Genomic DNA, 20397 nt, shown 5'->3' on the forward strand with positions numbered 1-20397 from the left:
CCTGCAACAAAGTCACCCAGTTCCTAGAACATCTGGGATTCAAGATAAACACCGAGAAATCTCGCCTCTCTCCAGCTCAGAAGTTCCAATGGTTGGGAATCCATTGGGATCTTCAGTCACACCGCCTTTCCATCCCGCAGAAGAAAAGGAAGGAAATAGCAGGGTCTGTCAAAAAACTGCTGAAATCCAAACGGATCTCAAGACGACAGCAGGAACAAGTTCTAGGCTCTCTACAGTTCGCCTCTGTGACAAACCCAGTGCTTTGCGCACAGCTAAAGGATGCCGCGGGAGTCTGGAGACGTTCTGCATCCATCGCTCGAAGAAACCTCAAGAGACGGCTCCCAAACAGACTTCGGTTACTCTTAAAGCCGTGGTCGGAAGCAAAGGCCCTGAAAAGGTCCATTCCTCTTCAACACCCACCTCCATCACTCAACATCCACACGGAAGCTTCGCTGGAGGGTTGGGGAGGTCACTCCCACCAACGACAGGTTCAGGGAACATGGTCTCCCTTATTCAAGACGTTTCACATCAACATCTTGGAGGCCATGGCGGTCCTTCTCACCCTGAAGAAACTCTCTCCGCCTCCCTCGATCCACATCCGTCTGACTCTGGACAACTCGGTGGTAGTCAGATGTCTCAATCGTCAGGGCTCGAGATCGCCCCAGATAAATCAGGTACTTCTTCCAATCTTCCGTCTGGCAGAAAAGAAGAAATGGCACCTGTCTGCAGTTCACCTACAAGGATTCCGCAACGTGACGGCGGACGCTCTATCACGGACAAACCCAATAGAGTCGGAATGGTCTCTAGACGCAAGATCATTCTCCTTCATCTCTCGCCAAGTCTTCAGATCGATCTCTTCGCAACGAGCGACAACAATCAACTTCCTCGATATGTGGCCCCGTACGAGGACCCCAAGGCGGAAGCACTGGATTGGAATAGATGGTCCAGGATATACCTGTTCCCTCCCCCCAACCTTCTGCTGAAAGTCCTCTCCAAACTGAGAACCTTCAAAGGGACAGCGGCCCTAGTAGCTCCCAAGTGGCCCCGGAGCAATTGGTACCCCTTGGTCCTGGAGCTGCAGCCCACGCTGATTCCCCTCCTGGGCCCAGTTCTCTCTCAGCAAGTACAGAAGTCGACTGTCTTCGCTTCATCACTGAAAGTCAGGGACCTTCATCTCATGATTTTCTCTACCTAGCCGCAAAGAAAAGGTTTGGGATCTCGAAGAAAAGTCTAGACTTCCTCGAGGAATACAAGACCGAATCCACACGACGGCAATACGAATCATCCTGGAGAAAGTGGGTCTCGTTCGTCAAAGCAAAAAATCCTACGGAAATCACCATTGATTTTTGCATGTCCTTCTTCATTCACCTTCATGGACAAGGCTTAGCAGCCAACACGATTTCTACCTGCAAATCGGCTTTGACTAGACCACTACTGTATGCCTTCCAGATTGATCTGTCCAGCAATATCTTCAATAAACTACCAAAGGCATGCGCTAGACTATGCCCAGCACCTCTGCCAAAGCCTATCTCCTGGTCCCTGGATAAGGTGCTCCATTTTGCCTCTAACTTGGACAACGATTTGTGCCCTCTCAAGGACCTGACTCAACAAGTTATCTTCCTTTTTGCTCTCGCCTCGGGAGCCCGAGTCAGCGAAATAGTGGCATTATCAAGAGACGAGGGTCATATCCTGTTCGCAGATACAGGAGAACTTACCCTCTTCCCTGATCCGACGTTTCTCGCAAAAAACGAATTACCCACCAAGAGATGGGGCCCCTGGAGAATCTGCCCCCTGAAGCAAGATGTCTCTCTATGTCCAGTAGAGAGTCTCAAGGTCTATCTTCGAAGAACTTCAGACTTCGGTGGAGGTCAACTCTTCAAAGGAGAAACATCGGGTAGCGACCTGTCACTGAAACAACTAAGAGCGAAAATCACCTACTTCATTCGCAGAGCGGATCCTGACAGTACACCCGCAGGTCATGATCCTAGAAAAGTCGCGTCTTCTCTGAATTTCTTCCAGAGTATAGATTTTGAAAGCCTCAAGAGCTTCACAGGATGGAAATCTTCGCGCGATTTCTTCAAGCACTACGCGAAGCAAGTGCATGAAGTCAAACATTTCGTGGTAGCCGCAGGTAGTGTTATGAAACCTGCCGTTTAACTCTGCATAGAACAGCGAGTTACTTGGGACTTTAACTCTACGGGTGCCTGTGTTGACCCTCGTGTGATACATAGTGATTTCATGGACACTTAGTGTTTCTAATAGACTGTTCTTACCAAGGTGAAATGTCATAGACTTCACATGAGTGCCACATGCCCTAGGGCATGATGTGTTTTTTCCTTGATAAAGACTGACGTTCCTCTGGAACTTGTGTTTTTTAAATTTGAAATTTCTTTCAGATTCAAGATTGAGGTCTTCTTTTTTCTATGTACATTATTTATTATTGTAAATTAACTTTACATCCTTTATTGCAATTATTGTTACCATAATCTGCAAATTATGAAATAAAATGTCTATTTTATTACTTGTGCGTCTCTCTTCACTCCTATAACCATTATGAAATACATGATTGTCATAGTTTCATTTACCCCTTTCCTTTGAAATGAGAAGAATAATATAAATTGTCTGTATCATATACTCATCCATGCTGTGTAATATTCCTACTTGAATACTTACCTTCGTCATACCTTCGAGACCAGATTGTTCTCTAACCCATGGAATAGAGTGATTAACTATCACTTGTCTATTCTTGAGAATATTCCTACACGAATATTAACCTTCTGTCTTGTCTGCGAGTCCTTCACGTACTCTCCGCAGGGACTTCTCTGCCAGGGGGGCAGGAAGCTGGATCCCCACAGAACCTCTACCGAGGTTACATTACATACCTCTATTCGAAGCCCTTGGCACTTACTCTAAAAAAGGGGAAATTTTCCACGATACATTGATTCTCTGGTACTCTTCCATCAGGACGTCATGGCTTGAGCCCAAAAAACGGATTTTGAGCGAAGCGAAAAATCTATTTTTGGGTGAGATAGCCATGACGTCCTGATGGACCCTCCCGTCTATTCTAGTCCATCCTTTCAGGCCCCGCCCTGTCCTGCTGTATCATGGAGATTAGCAAGGAGCTGGCATCAGGATGAGGACGGACGTGATGTCATTTAGCAATGGCGCCCGTTTGTTTACGTTTCGAGTACCAAAAGCAGCCACGGATGAGTGTAACCGTGGAGCGGCTCCCCAGTTATTCTCCACCTTTCCATATCGAAGTGTTAACTCTATATGGGGTGCAGATAGCTATGTGGCGTGTTAATACATACGTCCCCTGTTGATATACGATATCTTAGAGGGAAACCTTTACGATACTGGCACCAGAAGTTAGAATTCTGTGATAACCTGTGGTTTAATTCTCTGGGAATATCCTTGTAGTTAAATATACCCAAGGAAGCTACCGAAGGAACCTTCCATCAGGACGTCATGGCTATCTCACCCAAAAATAGATTTTTATTTGAGATATTATTGCAGGCCCATTGCCTATTTGCCTTTCTATCGATTGATTCATGTATGTATTATATGTCTGGGTACATTTTTACCTGCATTGCCATTCTGTGTGTACACTTGTAAGAGTTGATTGCCCCGGGGTAAGACTGGAAGATCTCGCGGGGGTTTCTATGAATGAGTGTTGTCCAATACGTGACGGTATTGTGGCGTAAATTTCAACCACCTGGTGGGGGAGGAGCGGGTGTCAGAGAAACGAAGTTTTTATAATTTACAAATTACGAAAATGATATTGTATTGTTTTACCACGGCAAAAATATCAATGTATATGTTTAGAGCCAAGGACTCTCTAGTTTGTTGGATTCTGGCAAATTATGACCTTCAGCCGAAGTATTAAGTTTACCCTTTGATCTGACGTAAGACTTTGACTGTTTCTCTGTCTTGTGGTCGATAAAGAAATTCTATCAAACCCCTTATTGAATAAATAACGTAAGAGTTCCCGCGCATCTCACAAGGACACTTTAGTTAGCGCGGGAGACAGTAGTTTTCCTCGGAGCTGTCCTGAACGACACTCGTTCATTCCTGCCTAAAGATCCATCCAACCAAGTAAGTGCCACTATGTGTTAGTCTCTCCGTCTCTGGCTCCTATTTACCGCGATTCCTGGTCGGTTCCTTTGTGAGTGTTTATATGTACATTTGTATCGCTCTGTAAATTTGTCATCCCTGGGATTGGGGATTTGTTTTATGCCTCAAATAATGCCTGTAGACATTGGTATGTGATTTACCCTAGATTCTTTATTAGATTCCCGAAACTTAGTCTTATTTAGTCCAAAATGGTCTCTGTGTTTCATGAGCACATGTTGCAAACCCCCTAAGGGTGACAGATCTAACTTTCAATCTGCCTGAATTGTTATCGTGTGTGTTTTTTCTTTATCAAATGATTATTTTTGTAATAAACTTAAAATTGTGATCATATTTTATTGAATCCTGAATAGTTTTGGAAAGCAAACCTCTTCAAGGTCTTGTCATCAGCCCATTCCATCGGGCCTAGAATCATTAATTTCAATAAGTCGGAGAAAAATTCACGACAGTAGATATTCCCAGAGAATTAAACTAAAGGTTTCACAGAATTCTAACTTCTGGTGCGAATACCATTAAGGTTTTCCTTTAGGATATCGTATAATAACAGGGGACGTATGCTTGACACGCCACATAGGTATCTGCACCCCACATAGTGTTTACGCTTCGAGGGGGAAATGTGACAAGTATCAGGAGGAGTCGTTACAAAACTCTCCTCCTGCGTTGCTGTTACGGTACCTAGCAATGTAAACAAACGGCCGCCATAGCTGGCCGCCATCTTGGTTTACGTCACATCCGCGCGCTTCACTCCTGGTTCTGTAGCGTTCCTGACAGAGTGTTTTTTCCCAGTGTTCGCTATTTTATTGCGTCATGTCGCAATCTTCAGCCTCGCCTTCTTCTGGAAAGTTGAGTACCATATTCTTGTATTGTATAAATAAGCTCTAGCAGTAAAGTAACGACGTTTTATCTTTAAATATTGTGTTTTGTGGCTGAGCTGTGCCCCGACCGGAGGCGTCATGTTTCGACGCTGTTGCTCGCCTCGCATGGTTTATTTAGTTAGCCAGAGCAACCTTCCCAGTTTAATAACTAATAACTTCATTAGTTATTTAGTCTTCATTGCTAGGAGTTAGTTACATTATGCGTTAGTATTCGTTTTGGCAACTATGTTAGCCTACCCTATGCTAGATTGCTAGCCTAGCCCCTAGGCTTGATAGCCTAGTGTTCATGTTTACTTCTGGCAGGATATAATAAGTGTTCCTAATGTTATTTTATAAATGAAGACATATGCCTTTATACAAACAAGATTCAGTGATTGCACAGATGTTATTTCGCCTTCTAGGGAGTATACAATGGGTTTCAGTGATATTGGTAGTCGTCTCCCTTGCCCCTAACCTAACGCTGGGGCTATTGTATACTCTCTTACCTCCCCAGTTACCTTTCCTAAGGTATTCTCCTCCCTCTGAGGTAGCCTAGGCTACATCCACCCCTCCTTACCTCGATATGCTTTTGGGTAAGGTTAGGCTAGGATTTTTTCCTACCCCACTCCTTCCCATAGTTCATGCGCTTTGAGTCTGGGACGGAACCTCAGAGTACCAGTCGTTCGCCCCCAACTCCCCATTAGGAGAATGTACTCTCCTTCTGGTTCCTGCTGGAGGGTGAAGGTAGTGGGGCTCTGCCCTTCCCCCTAGTCCACAGTTGGTTGGGTTAAGTCCCGTCCTCCCTGTGGCCTAGCGACTAGTCCTCCTCCTGCCCTTCCTAGTCTAGGAGACTAGCTTACCTAGCCTAGGTTAGGCAGTCCATGGGACTCTTCCTACCTAGATAGGCTAGCCCTGAACAGAATCCCCACCCCTGGGAGTGCCGGTGGGAGCTACGCCTCCCCCCTACACTCCCCCTCAGGACCCTCCTCCCTCCCCCTCTATCCCTTTGGTGTTGGCTTAGCCTTCACACCCCTGTCCGCGGTCCTATAATTCCACCGAGAGCCGGTGAGTTGCCAGGGTTGGCTTAACCTTCACACCCCTGTCCGCCGTCCTACAATTCCACCGAGAGCCGGTGGGTTGCCGGTTCGGCTCGGTCCTGTCGTTGGTTGGTCCGTACTGCTGTGCTGCCCGCATATAGTCGAACTATGGGTTAGCATTCGTCGGTCGGTCTGCCGGCGGAGGATCTCCCTTCTACCCTTCTAATTCTGCCACGTATCCTCCTCGAAGCGTAAAGGCTATTCGGAGTGCAGATTGCCATGTGGCGTGTCAAGAATACGTCCCCTGATTATATACGTTACCCTGGAGAGTAAATCTTAAGGGTACTCGCGCCAAAAGTTAGAATTCTGTGAAACCTTTGGTTTGATTCTCTGGGAATATCACTGTAGTCATATATACCCTTGGGAAGCTACTAAAGGAACTTTCCATCAGGACGTCATGGCCATCTCACCCAAAAATAGATTTCTCGCTTCGCTCTAAATCCGTTTACTCTTCCCTCTCTCTCCTCCCATCCTTTCCCCCTCTCTCTTAGTGCCGGTCCACTGCTGCCCCCACTCTGCCGGCACCAACCGTCAGTCTTCGGTGCCCTACCTGTCTCATTGAATGATGTCAGTGTCGGTTACCGTCGCCGGCCGCCTGCCGGCTGCCGGGGCCCTCCGGCTTGCCGGCAATCTGCCATCACCTAAGGTGTCACCCTTTCTCTCTGCCGCATAGACTGATGGCTGGGAAGGGTCCATCCTTGATGGGGACCTGCTGACGCCAGTTGAGCCTCCGGCATGCCCCCAGGATGCCGGGCCACCATTCCTGGCGTTACAGTGGACAGTCACTAGGCAGTAGCTAATATTGTGCAGCTATGGATAATAGCCAGTACACCTATGGTATGGTATAGTTATACCCTAGACTGAAAACTATTATGTGTGGTTGTACAGTAAAAATTTTCCAGCATATTCTGCGCTTCCATGTGCAGTCTCTTGCTGGGACCTAATCTGATAAGGGGGCCTAGCTTATCCCCCATTTTCTTATACTGTACACTGAATGAATTCAGCTTCCCCCTCCTACTGTACCTAATTCCCTAGAGGAAGCCTAAGCTTGGCTCATCCATCACGGATGTTTTTTCCTCCCCCTAAGGCCCATGAAGGTCTTCCGGAATTAGTTACAGCATGGGGTCATGGCAATTGGCTGGGCGGGATGCACAATATGTCTTTCCTACCTCCTTTCCGGCTTACCTATCCTAAGCCTACACACACTGGAATCTTATATTATAAATGTACTAACTTATTCTAATCTAAGATTAATGTAAGTCATGTTTGTATTGACTTCCTAATACTCATTTCCTCTTTCTTTTACAGGAGAATATGTGAAGTGTGAGAGCACCTTCTGCGGTGTTCATCGCCCTAACTTTTACGGCCACCTGGCGTGCCGGACTCACACCGGTTGTTTCGTCACGAAGGGGAACCTTCGCTACTGGGATCTGCAGGCCTGTAACGTCTGTAAGGGTCTGCTGGATGAGGCGTTCGACAACCCCCGTCAGCAGAGGCTAGGGATAACGCCCGAGAGAAACTGCACAAGTGGGTGCGCGGGTTTCAGAAAAACTCCACGGGTCCCTATCTCCCAAGTGAGAAGATGAGAGCCATGCTCTTCCCTAAGGCATCTGCTGATGCCGTTATCCCTAAGGATGAGATCCCCTGCGTCCAACTAACGGTCGAACCGGATGTTACGGCCGCTCTCCAAGAGTGTCGTCTCGACAAAGTGGAGAGGATGTCGGATGTGTCCGAAAACACCGAAAGGACCCTCATGACAGAGGGTCAAGAAGAGGAAGAGGATCAGGTGGAGGCCCCTGATTCTGAGGACGAGGTCGCCCGTGCGCCCTCTGTGACTTCCGTTGTGGTCTCTGAACCCGTCCCCTCTACATCTGCCACCACGATACTTATGGTATCGGGCACCCAGGATACCATCCAAGCTCTGGCGGCATCCCTGGACGGGAAGTTCCGCATGGGGCATGCGGACCTCAACAGGGAGCTTATGACATTTAAGAAGCAGCCAAAGAAGATCTCCGTCAAGGATCTTCCCTCCTGCTCAGTGACCAATCCCTGGAGGCATGCAAAGCACATGCCAATCACGACTGGACGCATCTTCATCAACGATAAGCTAGGTGCCGTCCCCCTTGAAGAGGTGGAGTTCTACCCTAGCTTTGATGCCTACCCGGACTGTTACATCCGTCTCAAGTCCGAACCAGTCTCCAAGGAGACCGAGCCTAAGGAGGTCATAGTGTTTGACCACGCCAAGGCTCAAGCCATGCTGGCTGACTGCCTCAAGAGCAGAGGATATACCAACTCCTAAATGCCGGCGCTGAGCAAGAAACACCCGTCCTTTCTTGCTCCTCCCACCATGGTCTTTCCCTTCGCGGAAAAGGCCCTGAATTCCGTGTTAGAGGCGGTGGAGGAAGGAAAACCCTGCCCTACATGGGAGGAATGTAGGCCTGTCTCCCTCGCCCTACCTCCTGATGATAAAAGCTGGAAGGACATCCAGCTTACCTTCACGGTTGGAAAGCTGGAGGCTGATGTCGCTGGACGTCAGTTTAATGAAGACCTACCCAAGCTCACCGACTATCTCTTGCGTCGGGAACAAGACACGAAAGAGAGGCTGACCGCCTCTCTGTCTCTTCAAGTACAACTTGAGACAATGGCCGGGGACACTCGGGTCCCGGACAACTACATGGTTCTTGCAAAGACCCAGCTTGCGACCTTGTTAAAGGACTCGTACAGCTTCATCAAGGCCCGAAGAGCCTGTAGAGAGTTCGTGTTTGCGGACGCCACCGTTAAACACGAACCCCGGAAACTGATTTCCTCCAACATCTGGGGCAAATACCTCTTTCCAGTAGACCTGGCGAAAGAGATTGTAGACAAAGCCGCCACTGCGAATCGGAGCCTTCTCAATAAGTGGGGCATGTCCCAAAAGGGGAAATCTTCTCAGGATGAGGGTCCACAGCCTAAGAAGAAGTCCAACAAGCTCTGACCCCAGCAGCGTCAGGCCAAACTCCAGTTTCCGGCACCCGCTACTCCCCAGCTAGTGGCTCAACCACAGCAGACATTTCAGCTGGTCCCTCAGCCGGTGGTAGCCCAGTCACCAGTTTTCACCCCTGCCTACGAAAGGCAAACCACTACCTTTCGCCCCAGAGGTAGAGGCTCCGGCAAGGACTCCTCTCGTCGTCCATCCAGAGGGAGAGGAGGAAGGGGAGCATGCGGCCGAGGTGGTAAACCCTCGGGAAACCAGAAGCAATGAAATGCTTCCGGTGGGAGGAAGACTCCGCCTCTTCCAGGATCGTTGGACCTTCGATCCTTGGGCCCACAGCATCGTCAAGAAGGCACTAGGGTGGAGCTGGATAAAACCACCTCCAGTCTTCCACCAATTGTTCCAACCCTCAACCCCCATCCTGGAAGAATATGTCTGAGAACTCTTGAACAAGAAGGTGATCAAGAGGGTTAAGTCCACCAGGTTCCAGGGAAGATTGCTTTGTGTTCCCAAGAAAGACTCAGACAAACTCTGAGTCATTCTGGACTTGTCCCCTCTCAACAAGTTCATTGCGAACAACAAATTCAAGATGCTGACTCTTCAACAGATAAGAGCCCTACTGCCTCACAAGGCTTACACGGTTTCAATAGACCTGGCGGACGCATAGTGGCACATTCTAATGAATCACCAGGCTTCCTCCTACCTAGGATTCAAGCTTCAAAGAAGACAATACGCCTTCAGGGCTATGCCCTTCGGACTCAACGTGGCCCCAAGAATCTTCACGAAGCCCGCAGACACGATCGTCCAACAGCTACGCCTTCAAGGCGTCCAGGTGATGGCTTACCTAGACGATTGGCTGGTCTGGGCGAAATCGTCAGAAGAATGCTCGCGTGCCTGCAGAAAGGTGACCCAGTTCCTGGAACATCTGGATTTCAAAATCAACACCAAAAAGTCTCGACTATCTCCAGCTCAGAAGTTTCAATGGTTGGGAATCCATTGGAACCTTCAGTCACACCATCTTTCCATCCCTCTGAAGAAAAGGAAGGAAATAGCCGGATTTGTCAAGAGACTTCTAAAATCCAAACGGATTTCAAGACGACAACAGGAACGAGTGTTCGGCTCCCTACAGTTCGCCTCAGTGACAGACCCAGTGCTACGAGCACAGCTAAAAGATTCATCGGGAGTCTGGAGAAGAAACGCATCCATCGCTCGAAGAGATCTCAAGAGACCTCTGCCAACCAGGCTTTGCTCACTCCTCAAGCCATGGTCGGAGGCAAAGAACCTGAAAAGATCAGTTCCTCTTCAACCACCACCTCCGTCGGTCATCATCTACACGGATGCCTCGCTAGAAGGATGGGGAGGCCACTCCCACCAGCGACAAGTTCAAGGAACATGGTCTCCCCTATTCAAAATGTTTCACATCAACATCTTGGAGGCCATGGCGGTTCTTCTCACTCTGAAGAAACTGTCTCCTCGTCCTTTGATCCACATCCGTCTTACTCTGGACAGCACCGTTGGGGTCAGATGTCTCAACCATCAGGGCTCACGATTGCCTCAACTCAACCAGGTGCTGTTACCCATCTTCCGCCTAGCGGACAGAAAGAAATGGCACCTCTCAGCAGTTCACCTACAAGGATTCCGCAATGTGACGGCGGACGCTCTATCGAGGACAAGCCCCATAGAGTCGGAATGGTCTCTAGACGCAAGATCATTCTCCTTCATCTCCCGTCAAGTCCCGGAACTGCAGATCGACCTCTACGTGACGAGCGACAACAACCAACATCCTCTATACGTGACTCCATACGAGGACCCCAAAGTGGAAGCGGTGGACGCCATGTTCCTGGATTGGAACAGATGGTCCAAGATTTACCTGTTCCCTCCACCCAACCTTCTGCTGAAAGTCCTCTCCAAACTGAGAACCTTCAAGGGAACAGCAGCCCTATTGGCTCCCAAGTGGCCCCGGAGCAACTGGGTCCCTTTAGTCCTGGAGCTACAGCCCAAGCTGATCCCCCTGCCGGACCCAGTTCTCTCCCAGCAGGACCAGAAGTCGACTGTCTTCGCTTCATCAAAGAAAACCAGAGACCTTCATCTCATGATTTTCTCTCCCTAGCCGTGAAGAAAAGGTTTGGAATCTCAAAGAAATGTTTAGACTTCTTAGAGGAATACAAAACAAAGTCTACCAGAAGGCAATATGAGTCATCCTGGAAGAAGTGGGTATCCTTCGTCAAGGCAAAGAATCCTACGGAAATAACCATAGATTTCTGTATGTCCTTCTTCATTCACCTTCATGGACAAGGCTTAGTAGTCAACACGATTTTCACTTGTAAATCGGCCTTGACAAGACCACTACTGTATGCCTTCCAGATAGACCTGTCCAACGAAATCTTTAACAAACTTCCGAAGGCATGTGCTAGACTCCGTCCTGCATCCCCACCGAGACCCATCTCCTGATCTCTGGATAAGGTGCTCCATTTTGCCTCTAGTCTGGACAATGAATCTTGCCCTCTGAAAGACTTGACTCAAAAAGTGATTTTCCGTTTTGCTTTCGCCTCGGGAGCACGAGTCAGTGAAATAGTGGCTTTATCTAGGGAAGAGGGTCAGATACAGTTCGCCGAAACAGGGGAACTTACCCTCTTCCCTGACCCAACGTTTCTCGCTAAGAATGAACTCCCTACTAAGAATCTGCCCTCTGAAGGAAGATGTCTCTCTATGCCCAGTGGAGAGTCTAAAGGTCTATCTTCAAAGAACTTCAGACTTTGGCGGAGGACAACACTTTAAAGGAGAAACATCGGGTAGTGATTTGTCACTTAAACAACTAAGGGAAAAAATCACCTACTTTATTCGCAGAGCAGATCTTGACAGTACACCCGCAGTTCATGATCCTAGAAAAGTCGCCTCTTCCCTAAACTTTTTCCAAGGAATGGATTTCGAAAGCCTTCGATCCTTCACAGGCTGGAAATCCTCGAGAGTGTTCTTTAAACACTATGCAAAGCAGGTGCACGAAGTGAAAAGATTCGTGGTAGCCGCAGGTAGTGTGTTGAAACCTGCTGCTTAGTGCTGCGTAGGACAGTGAGTTATTTCGGGACTCTAACTCAACGGGTGCCTGTGTTGACCATAGTGCGATACATAGTGATTTTCAGTGCTATTTAGTGGCACGAAAGACTGTTCTTCTACAAGGTGAAGTAACATAGATTTGAACACGTATGCCACATGTTTATTCGGACATGAAGTGTATTATGACTTAAAAAAGAATTTTAGTTCCTTTGGAACCCATGTGTGTAATGACAAGTTTTCCCTTTCAGATTCCACACCCTTGTCTTATGTAATCATTAATCTATGTTTATTATTCAATAATTTTATCTGAATTTTTTATCTTATTTCATATTATTGCGAATATTTTCTTGAATAAAATAGAATTTTCGCTACCATATGCGTCTTATTTCGCCCCTCTATATGAAATATACTACTGTTACTGAGTTTTATTTGCCCCTATTTTAACCTTATTATAATTTATGTTATAATATTGCTCCTGTCTGATATAAGCTCACCTAAGAAAAGTGAAATATTTGTTCCTACACAAGTAATTAGCTTTCCTGATCTGTCTACGAGATCGACAAGATCCTATATACAGGTGAGTTTGTCTTCATCAGGATACTTCGAGATGTTCATATCGTCCAAACAGGACTTCCCTTCCAGGGGGACAGGAAGCCATGTCATAGCTTATGCCATTGGTAGCGACATGTAATGGAGATGTCACGGTCTCTAAGGTCATCAGACCAAAGGAATATTGTTTGAAGTAGAAGGCACTACCGAAACAGGGAAAATCCACGATACACTAATTCTCTGGTACGCTTCCATCAGGACGTCATGGCTTGAGCCTAAAAAACGGATTTTGAGCGAAGTGAAAAATCAATTTTTGAGTGAGATAGCCATGACGTCCTGATGGACCCGCCCTCGTTCTCTATTCTGGCCTGTCAGGCCCCTCCCTTTCTTATTGTATCATGGAGGCTGACAGTTACGCTGGATAGAATCAGGAATAAAGCGCGCGGATGTGACGTAAACCAAGATGGCGGCCGTTTGTTTACATTGCTAGGTACTGTAACAGTAATGCAGGAGGAGAGTTTTGTAACTACTCCTCCTGATACTTGTCACACTTCCCCCTTGAAGCGTAAACGCTATGTGGGGTGCAGATACCTATGTGGCGTGTCAAGCATACGTCCCCTGTTATTATACGATATCCTAAAGGGAAACCTTATGGGTACTCGTGCCAGAAGTTAGAATTCTGTGAAACCTTTAGTTTAATTCTCTGGGAATATCTACTGTAGTCATATATACCCTCAGAAAGCTACTGAAGGAACCTTCCATCAGGACGTCATGGCTATCTCACCCAAAAATAGATTTTTTGCTTCACTCAAAATCCGTTAATTCTACATCTGGCATAGTGTGCCGACAGCCGGCAATCCACCGGCGGCCGGCAGTCCTTCGGCGGCTGGCGAACTGCTGGCCACTACCACAGCCGACAATACAACGACTGAACTGTACCCTGGTGCTAGCCTTGCCAGCATATGCCGGCTGGAACTACAGTATATGACTATACAGTAGCCAGTATATTTGCAATATAGGTCATACTGCAAACAGAAAACTACAGTATATATTATACAGTAGCCAAAAATTTTCCAACATACCCTGTGTTGTCATGCGCAGCTTATTGTTGAGACCATATAACATAAAGAAAGTAAGTTCTTTCTATACACTAATTAGTGATCACTGATAACAATCCTCAATCTTAAACTGTCTGGAAGCTAGTATTAAGTTACACTTACCTATCCTCACAGGATAGAAATCTTCCGATGGGTTTTCCAAAATAGAATGACCCATGGTTTTATTTTTGAGGGAGGTCACAGCAATTGGCTGGGCAGGAAGGACATGTATGTGTCTTTCCTATTTCATTTCTAGCTTATCTATCCTAAGCTATATGCAAAAAAGACAAAATATTCATTGTAATATTTGTATACTTTATCCAGTGAGATGAACCACCGTATACTCATTTTATTTTCCTCTCTTTACAGGAGGACCAACCCAAGCGTAAGAGCGTCTTCTGCAACGTGTGGAGTAAGAACTTCTGTGGCCATGAGGTGTGCAGGACGCACTCACGCTGTTCCATCACCAAGGGAACTCTGAAATATTGGGACCCCCAGGTATGTAACATCTGTAAAACCTTGATTACTGAGGCTTTTGATGATCCCCAGTCAGTGGAGTCAAGGGATGCAGCAAGGGAGAAGCTGCGTAGATGGGTCCATGGTTTTCAAAAGAACACCACAGGGCCTTACCTTCCAAACAAAAAGATGCGGGTCTACCTCTTCCCTAGGGCATCTAAAGATGCTGTTATACCACAGCCTCACCCAGAGATCCCTTGCGTTCAGATACCGGTAGAGTCGAATGTCTCGGATGCCTTGAAGGACATCCAACTTGACGACAGGATGTCAGAAGTGTCAGAAGACACAGGAAAGAACCTTCCTGCAGGAGGTCAGGAAGAGGAGTCGACTATGGCTCCTGATACCGAAAAGGAAGAAGTCGAAAGGGTTTCAGTTTCATCGGTTCCTGCCCCAGAACCAGTTCCCTCGACATCTTCTGCTCCCCCATCTGATGACATAAGGAAGATTCTGTCTTCCATTATGACGTTGGTACAGCAGATACAGAAGCAGAATGCTGAAAAGGAAGCTGCGTTGAGGTTGGAGATACACCAACTTGCAGCATCCCATGGGTCTCAAAAGAGACTCAACGTGAAGGAACTTCCTTCATGTTCGGATGTGAATCCGTGGAGGCATGTGGAGTACATGCCCATGACAACCGGGAAGATTTATATTTCCGAGAAGCTGGGATCAGTCCCCATTGAAGATGTGGAATTTTGGCCCAGTTTGGAGTCTTATCCAGATTGCTTCGTCCGTTTGAAGGCGGAGCCAGCATCAAAGAAAGAGACGAAGCCAAAAGAGGTCATAGTTTACCATTCCGAAGCACAGGCTTTGTTGACAAGCACCTTGAAGGAGAGGGCCTTCACTAATTCAAAGGTGCTGGCTCTGAGTAAAAAACATCCTTCCTTTGTTGCTTCATCTACCCGGGCCTTCCCCTTTATGGAAAAAGGGTACAAGGCAGCATTAAAGGCAATAGAAGCAGGGAAACCTTGCCCTACACTCGAGGAGTGTAAACCGTTATCCCTAGCTTTGCCTATGGACCAGAAGGACTGGAAGGACGTACATCTTACCTTCTCAGTCGGGAAGTTGGAGGCAGATATTGCTGGACGCCAGTTCGGCGAGGACCTCCCCAAGTTGTCCGAGTTTCTCTTGCGCAGGGAGCAGGAGACTAAAGAAAGGCTTGCCGCCTCTATGTCCCTCCAGAATATCTTGGAGACAATGGCAAGTAATCCTCAGAACCCGGATATGTTTATGGTTGTGGCCAAAACACATCTGGCAACTGTGATGAAAGACCTGTATGGCTTCATTAAAGCCAGAAGGACTTGTAGGGAGTTCGTGTTCGCCTCTGCTGCGGTGAGATACGAACCTAAGAAGCTAATATCGTCCAGTATCTGGAGAAAGGACCTCTTCCCGAGCGAAGTGGTCAAGGAAGTAGTTGACAAGGCCGCCACGGAGAATAGGAACCTTCTCCAGAAATGGGGCTTGTCACTAAAGAGGAAGTCTTCCCCAGATGAGGGTTCCCAACCAAAACAGAAGACAAAGAGGCCAAGGGTGCCCTCTCGCCCTGCCAGACAACAAAGGCAACAACAACTTCCCGCGACCGCGGTGCCCCCGGTGGTGGCACAACCTCCAACTACCTACCAGTTTGTACCCCAGCAATTGGCGACACAGTCACCAGCCTTTACTCCAGCCTTTGAGAGGCAGTCTACTACCTTTCGGCCGAAAGCTAGAGGAACATTTAGAGGTTCCTCTAGACGCCCCTCAAGAGGAAGAGGCAATAGAGGAGGACGCGGTCAAGGAGGCAAGTCCTCCGGTCAACAGCAAAAATGAGATGCTTCTGGTAGGAGGAAGACTATACTCATTACGGGATTGTTGGACCTTCGATCCCTGGGCCCACAACCTAATCAAGAACGGACTGGGTTGGAGCTGGAACATAGCTCCACCATCATTCCCTCAATTCTTCCAACACTCCACCCCCGTTCTGGAAGAATATATCCGAGAACTCTTGAGCAAAAGAGTAATAAAGAGGGCAAAGTCCATCGAATTCCAAGGAAGGCTGTTTTGTGTTCCCAAGAAGGACTCAGACAAACTCAGAGTCATTCTGGACTTGTCGCCACTCAACAAGATCATAGTAAACTACAAGTTCAGGTTGTTAACCCTTCAACACATAAGGACCCTGTTGCCCAAAAATGCATACACAGTCTCCATAGACAGGGCAGATGCCTATTGACATATTCCAATCAATCGCCAAATTTCCTCCTACCTAGGATTCAGGCTACGGAAGAAACAATATGTCTTCAGAGCCATGCCCTTTGGGCTAAACATAGCCCCAAAGATCTTCACGAAGCTTGCAAACGCAGTCGTTCATCAACTACGCCTAAAAGGTGTTCAGGTAGTGGCCTACCTGGATGATTGGCTGGTGTGGACAGCATCAGAGACGGAATGCATGCGAGCCTTCAAGAAAGTGATCCAATTCCTGGAACATCTGGGATTCGAGATTAACGTCAAAAAGTCTCGACAATCTCCAGCTCAAAAGTTTCAATGGCTTGGAATACATTGGAACTTACAGTCACGCCGCCTCTCCATTCCGTCAAAGAAGAGGAGAGAGATAGCGGGATCTGTCAAGAGACTTCTGAAATTCGGTCGGATATCAAGATGCCAACAGGAGAGAGTGCTGGGCTCCCTCCAGTTTGCATCAGTGACAGACCCAGTGCTAAGAGCACAATTAAAGGATGCGTCAGGAGTCTGGAGAAGATACACATCAAACGCTCGAAGAGATCTAAGAAGACCAATACCGACTTGTCTATGATCACTTCTCAAGCTGTAGTTGGAGGCCAAGCACCTGAGGAAATCGGTGCTCTTACAACCACCTCCACCTTCAGTCATCACCTACACAGACGCATCAAAGGAAGGATGGGGAGGTCACTCCTACCAACAGAAAGTCTAAGGGACTTGGTCCTCTCTATTCAAGACCTTCCACATCAACATTCTGAAAGCCATGGCAGTTTTCCTTACACTGAAGAAATTGGCTCCTCGCTACTCGACCCACATAAGACTGGTTCTAGACAGCGAGGTGATAATGAGATGTCTGAATCTACAAGGCTCGAGATTGCCCCAAATCAACCAAGTGATGTTGGCCATCTTCCGTTTAGCGGAAAAGAAGAGATGGCACTTATCAGCTGTTCACCTTCAAGGGTTCCGCAATGTGACGGCGGACGCTCTATCCAGGTTCACGGCGATAGAGTCAGAATGGTCCCTAGATGGAGGATCATTCTCCATCTTACGTAAAGTCCCAGAACTGCAAATCGACCTCTTCGCGACGAGCGACAACAAGAAACTACCTCGTTACGTGGCCCCATACGAGGACCCTCTAGCGGAAGCAGTGGACGCGATGTCCCTTGATTGGAACAGATGGTCCAGGATTTACCTGTTCCCTCCACCCTATCTTCTGCTGAAAGTCCTCAACAAGCTGAGATCCTTTCAGGGAACGGCAGCTATAATGGGTCACAATTGGCCGAACAGCATCTAGTTCCCTCTAGTATTGGAACTGTGGCTAAGGCTGGTCCCGTTGCCGGACCCAGTTCTGACACAACAAGTGCAGAAGTCGACTGTCTTTGCTTCATCACAGAAAACCTGAAACCTTCATCTCATGATTTCCTCTCCTTAGCAGTTAAGAAAAGATTCGGGATTATGAGAGACAGTATGAGTCGTCTTGGAAGAAATGGGTTGCATTTGTCAAGGCAAAGAAACCAAAAGAAATCTCAACAGATTTCTGTTTATCCTTCTTTATTCATCTTCATGAACAAGGTTTAGCAACCAACACGATATCAACGTGTAAATCTGCCTTGACTAGACCCTTACTGTACGCCTTCCAGGTAGACTTCTCTAACGAAATCTTTAACAAGATTCCTAAGGCCTGTGCTAGACTTAGGTCTGCAGCACCTCTGAGGCCCATCTCATGGTCCTTGGATAGGATTCTTCACTTTGCATCAACATTGAACAATGAGAACTGCTCTCTGAAAGATTTGACCCAAAAAGTTATATTCCTATTTGCACTAGCCTCGGGGGCCAGAGTTAGTAAAATAGTGGCCCTTTCTAGAGATGAGGGCCATATTCAGTTCACAGAAAGGGGAGAACTGAATCTTTTCCCTGACCCAATGTTTCTCACTAAGAACGAGCTACCCACCAAAAGGTGGGGTCCCTGGAGAATCTGCCCACTGAAGGAAGATGTCTCTCTATATCCAGTGGTGCCTAAAGGTCTATCTTCATAGAATTTCAGACTTTGCGGGAGGACAGCTCTTTAAAGGAGAAACATCAGGCTCAAATTTGTCTTTAAAACTATTAAGGGCGAAGATCACCTACTTCATTCGCAGAGCGGATCCGGACAGTACACCCGCAGGTCACGATCTGAGAAAAATTGCTCCGTCTCTGAATTTTTTCCAATATATGGATTTCGAACGTCTTCGCTTGTATACTGGATGGAAGTCATCCAGATTGATTTTCAAACATTATGCGAAGCTAGTACAAGAGATCAAGAGGTTTGTGGTGGCGGCAGGTAGTGTACTAAAACCTGTCGCTTAACGCTGCGAGGAACAGTGAATCAATTGGGACTGTTATGTGCAGGGTGTGCGTGTTGACTCCTTACGGTACAACATGTTAAGTAAAGTGTCACCATGGTGACATTATGGACTGTTCCAAATCAAACAGGTGAAAGAAGCATAAAGAATAACACGTGTGTCCTTTACACAAGTGTGAACAGACAGTAATGACAGAAATTTTGAATAGAAAATTTACTGAATTTTCACTTTAGTGGCATTATAATGGTTTCTTTTCAGATGAAACAAGTATTTCTGGCATTACCAGTATATTTATGCTTAAATTATTTCACAAACATTTTATATTATTCTATAAAATGCAGACTAATTTACATATTTCATTGATTGTCAATAAAAACTAGTTGAAATTTGCATCTTATTCGCCCAAATTCAGATAAATAAAGATGTGTTAGAGCATTATTCATGATCACCCTTTTATTTGCATATTAATAAAAGAACAACTGTAGAAATTTGTTCCTACAGGTAAACAAACCTTCTTTATGTGTGTACATACCTAGTTTCTACACAGATAGATACTTGTCTGTCTTTGCATACGACTGACTCAGGATGCTTTAGATGTGATGCTGACTTATACAAACGATTGTTTCTACATGGATACAAACCTGTCTGTCTTTGCATACAGTTAGCTCTGTATGCCCACGGGAGGTGTCAGTTGCTCATACATACATTTATTCGTTTTCAAATACAAAATCTAATTGGGAAGGTATATGATGAGACTGGTATACCTGTTTGGTTGCTAGGTTATTCATATGAAATATGCAATCCTCGAGACTTTTTCCAGAGTCTGGCATGACTCTTCCCTATAGGGGGCAGGAAGCACTTACATGGTTCATGATTAGAAGAAATGATGTATAATGGTAACACTATATGTCCCTAGGTTTGAGTGACCAAGGAAATTCTGTCTTAAGATTAAGGCACAAATAAAAAATCCACAGATACATTAATGCTCTGGTAAACTTCCATCAGGACGACATGGCCTGAGCCCAAAAAACGGATTTTGAGCGAAGCGAAAAATCTATTTATGGATGAGAAAGCCATGTCGTCCTGATGGACCTTCCCTCCTTTTTATTAAAAAGGGCTGAAAGGATCCCTCCCGAAAGTACTGTATCTGTAGCACCTCGCTAACGGTACAAGGAATAAAGATGGCGGCAATGATGCGTCATCTAGATACTCAAAACAGTAATGGAGGAGCGGTACCTTATTAACGGCTCCTCTTCGTTTTCTTGCCACTTTTCCCCCTTGAAGCGTAAACGCTATTCGGGGTGAAGATAGCTATGTGGCGTGTCAAGAATACATCTTCTGATATTATGCGATATCCCTAAAAGGAAAAGTTAGGGATATTCGTGCCAGGAGTTAGAATTCTGGAGACCTTAAGGTAAAATTCTCTGGGAATATCACTGTAGTCACACATACCCTAGGAAGCTACTCTTAAAGGAACTTCCAAAATAGATTTTTTGGGCTCAAACCATGTCGTCATGATGGAAGGTTCCTTCAGTAGCTTCCTTAGGGTATATATGACTACAGTAGATATTCCCA

The sequence above is a fragment of the Palaemon carinicauda genome, chromosome 2 (genome assembly GCF_036898095.1).
Source record: "Palaemon carinicauda isolate YSFRI2023 chromosome 2, ASM3689809v2, whole genome shotgun sequence".
In the NCBI taxonomy this organism is placed as follows: Eukaryota; Metazoa; Arthropoda; class Malacostraca; order Decapoda; family Palaemonidae; genus Palaemon; species Palaemon carinicauda.